Genomic DNA, 4,777 nt, shown 5'->3' with positions numbered 1-4,777 from the left:
ACTAACTTTGTCCATCCAAAACGAACTTTGTACTTTGCTATGAAGTTCCACCAGGAATGAGTTTTCATGCAAAAACTGTCTATTTCAACTAACTTTGTCCATCCAAAACGAACTTTGTACTTTGCTATGAAGTTCCACCAGGAATGAGTTTTCATGCAAAAACTGTCTATTTCAACTAACTTTGTCCATCCAAAACGAACTTTGTACTTTGCTATGAAGTTCCACCAGGAATGAGTTTTCATGCAAAAACTGTCTATTTCAACTAAATTGATCCATCCAAAACGAACTTTGTACTTTGCTATGAAGTTCCACCAGGAATGAGTTTTTATGCAAAAACTGTCTATTTCAACTTAATTCGTCCATCCAAAACGAACTTTGTACTTTGCTATGAAGTTCCACCAGGAATGAGTTTTCATGCAAAAACTGTCTATTTCAACTAAATTGATCCATCCAAAACGAACTTTGTCCTTTGCTATGAAGTTCCACCAGGAATGAGTTTTCATGCAAAAACTGTCTATTTCAACTAAATTGATCCATCCAAAACGAACTTTGTACTTTGCTATGAAGTTCCACCAGGAATGAGTTTTCATGCAAAAACTGTCTATTTCAACTAACTTTGTCCATCCAAAACGAACTTTGTACTTTGCTATGAAGTTCCACCAGGAATGAGTTTTCATGCAAAAACTGTCTTTTTCAACTAACTTTGTCCATCCAAAACGAACTTTGTACTTTGCTATGAAGTTCCACCAGGAATGAGTTTTCATGCAAAAACTGTCTATTTCAACTAAATTGATCCATCCAAAACGAACTTTGTACTTTGCTATGAAGTTCCACCAGGAATGAGTTTTCATGCAAAAACTGTCTATTTCAACTAAATTGATCCATCCAAAACGAACTTTGTACTTTGCTATGAAGTTCCACCAGGAATGAGTTTTCATGCAAAAACTGTCTATTTCAACTAACTTTGTCCATCCAAAACGAACTTTGTACATTGCTATGAAGTTCCACCAGGAATGAGTTTTAATGCAAAAATTATCTATTTCAACTAACTTTGTCCATCCAAAACGAACTTTGTACTTTGCTATGAAGTTCCACCAGGAATGAGTTTTCATGCAAAAACTGTCTATTTCAACTAAATTGATCCATCCAAAACGAACTTTGTACTTTGCTATGAAGTTCCACCAGGAATGAGTTTTCATGCAAAAACTGTCTATTTCAACTAACTTTGTCCATCCAAAACGAACTTTGTACTTTGCTATGAAGTTCCACCAGGAATGAGTTTTCATGCAAAAACTGTCTATTTCAACTAACTTTGTCCATCCAAAACGAACTTTGTACTTTGCTATGAAGTTCCACCAGGAATGAGTTTTCATGCAAAAACTGTCTATTTCAACTAAATTGATCCATCCAAAACGAACTTTGTACTTTGCTATGAAGTTCCACCAGGAATGAGTTTTCATGCAAAAACTGTCTATTTCAACTAACTTTGTCCATCCAAAACGAACTTTGTACTTTGCTATGAAGTTCCACCAGGAATGAGTTTTCATGCAAAAACTGTCTATTTCAACTAACTTTGTCCATCCAAAACGAACTTTGTACTTTGCTATGAAGTTCCACCAGGAATGAGTTTTCATGCAAAAACTGTCTATTTCAACTAACTTTGTCCATCCAAAACGAACTTTGTACTTTGCTATGAAGTTCCACCAGGAATGAGTTTTCATGCAAAAACTGTCTATTTCAACTAAATTGATCCATCCAAAACGAACTTTGTACTTTGCTATGAAGTTCCACCAGGAATGAGTTTTTATGCAAAAACTGTCTATTTCAACTTAATTCGTCCATCCAAAACGAACTTTGTACTTTGCTATGAAGTTCCACCAGGAATGAGTTTTCATGCAAAAACTGTCTATTTCAACTAAATTGATCCATCCAAAACGAACTTTGTACTTTGCTATGAAGTTCCACCAGGAATGAGTTTTCATGCAAAAACTGTCTATTTCAACTAAATTGATCCATCCAAAACGAACTTTGTACTTTGCTATGAAGTTCCACCAGGAATGAGTTTTCATGCAAAAACTGTCTATTTCAACTAACTTTGTCCATCCAAAACGAACTTTGTACTTTGCTATGAAGTTTCACCAGGAATGAGTTTTCATGCAAAAACTGTCTTTTTCAACTAACTTTGTCCATCCAAAACGAACTTTGTACTTTGCTATGAAGTTCCACCAGGAATGAGTTTTCATGCAAAAACTGTCTATTTCAACTAAATTGATCCATCCAAAACGAACTTTGTACTTTGCTATGAAGTTCCACCAGGAATGAGTTTTCATGCAAAAACTGTCTATTTCAACTAAATTGATCCATCCAAAACGAACTTTGTACTTTGCTATGAAGTTCCACCAGGAATGAGTTTTCATGCAAAAACTGTCTATTTCAACTAACTTTGTCCATCCAAAACGAACTTTGTACTTTGCTATGAAGTTCCACCAGGAATGAGTTTTCATGCAAAAATTATCTATTTCAACTAACTTTGTCCATCCAAAACGAACTTTGTACTTTGCTATGAAGTTCCACCAGGAATGAGTTTTCATGCAAAAACTGTCTTTTTCAACTAACTTTGTCCATCCAAAACGAACTTTGTACTTTGCTATGAAGTTCCACCAGGAATGAGTTTTTATGCAAAAACTGTCTATTTCAACTAAATTGATCCATCCAAAACGAACTTTGTACTTTGCTATGAAGTTCCACCAGGAATGAGTTTTCATGCAAAAATTATCTATTTCAACTAACTTTGTCCATCCAAAACGAACTTTGTACTTTGCTATGAAGTTCCACCAGGAATGAGTTTTCATGCAAAAACTGTCTTTTTCAACTAACTTTGTCCATCCAAAACGAACTTTGTACTTTGCTATGAAGTTCCACCAGGAATGAGTTTTTATGCAAAAACTGTCTATTTCAACTAAATTGATCCATCCAAAACGAACTTTGTACTTTGCTATGAAGTTCCACCAGGAATGAGTTTTCATGCAAAAATTATCTATTTCAACTAACTTTGTCCATCCAAAACGAACTTTGTACTTTGCTATGAAGTTCCACCAGGAATGAGTTTTCATGCAAAAACTGTCTATTTCAACTAACTTTGTAAATCCAAAACGAACTTTGTACTTTGCTATGAAGTTCCACCAGGAATGAGTTTTTATGCAAAAACTGTCTATTTCAACTAAATTGATCCATCCAAAACGAACTTTGTACTTTGCTATGAAGTTCCACCAGGAATGAGTTTTCATGCAAAAATTATCTATTTCAACTAACTTTGTCCATCCAAAACGAACTTTGTACTTTGCTATGAAGTTCCACCAGGAATGAGTTTTCATGCAAAAACTGTCTTTTTCAACTAACTTTGTCCATCCAAAACGAACTTTGTACTTTGCTATGAAGTTCCACCAGGAATGAGTTTTTATGCAAAAACTGTCTATTTCAACTAAATTGATCCATCCAAAACGAACTTTGTACTTTGCTATGAAGTTCCACCAGGAATGAGTTTTCATGCAAAAATTATCTATTTCAACTAACTTTGTCCATCCAAAACGAACTTTGTACTTTGCTATGAAGTTCCACCAGGAATGAGTTTTCATGCAAAAACTGTCTATTTCAACTAACTTTGTAAATCCAAAACGAACTTTGTACTTTGCTATGAAGTTCCACCAGGAATGAGTTTTTATGCAAAAACTGTCTATTTCAACTAAATTGATCCATCCAAAACGAACTTTGTACTTTGCTATGAAGTTCCACCAGGAATGAGTTTTCATGCAAAAATTATCTATTTCAACTAACTTTGTCCATCCAAAACGAACTTTGTACTTTGCTATGAAGTTCCACCAGGAATGAGTTTTCATGCAAAAACTGTCTTTTTCAACTAACTTTGTCCATCCAAAACGAACTTTGTACTTTGCTATGAAGTTCCACCAGGAATGAGTTTTTATGCAAAAACTGTCTATTTCAACTAAATTGATCCATCCAAAACGAACTTTGTACTTTGCTATGAAGTTCCACCAGGAATGAGTTTTCATGCAAAAATTATCTATTTCAACTAACTTTGTCCATCCAAACCGAACTTTGTACTTTGCTATGAAGTTCCACCAGGAATGAGTTTTCATGCAAAAACTGTCTTTTTCAACTAACTTTGTCCATCCAAAACGAACTTTGTACTTTGCTATGAAGTTCCACCAGGAATGAGTTTTTATGCAAAAACTGTCTATTTCAACTAAATTGATCCATCCAAAACGAACTTTGTACTTTGCTATGAAGTTCCACCAGGAATGAGTTTTCATGCAAAAATTATCTATTTCAACTAACTTTGTCCATCCAAAACGAACTTTGTACTTTGCTATGAAGTTCCACCAGGAATGAGTTTTCATGCAAAAACTGTCTTTTTCAACTAACTTTGTCCATCCAAAACGAACTTTGTACTTTGCTATGAAGTTCCACCAGGAATGAGTTTTTATGCAAAAACTGTCTATTTCAACTAACTTTGTCCATCCAAAACGAACTTTGTACTTTGCTATGAAGTTCCACCAGGAATGAGTTTTCATGCAAAAATTATCTATTTCAACTAACTTTGTCCATCCAAAACGAACTTTGTACTTTGCTATGAAGTTCCACCAGGAATGAGTTTTCATGCAAAAACTGTCTATTTCAACTAACTTTGTAAATCCAAAACGAACTTTGTACTTTGCTATGAAGTTCCACCAGGAATGAGTTTTTATGCAAAAACTGT

Source organism: Anopheles moucheti, unplaced genomic scaffold (assembly GCF_943734755.1).
Source record: "Anopheles moucheti unplaced genomic scaffold, idAnoMoucSN_F20_07 putative_Y_4, whole genome shotgun sequence".
Lineage (NCBI taxonomy): Eukaryota > Metazoa > Arthropoda > Insecta > Diptera > Culicidae > Anopheles > Anopheles moucheti.
The sequence above is the reverse complement of the archived record's forward strand: the minus strand, read 5'-3'. Positions refer to the sequence as shown.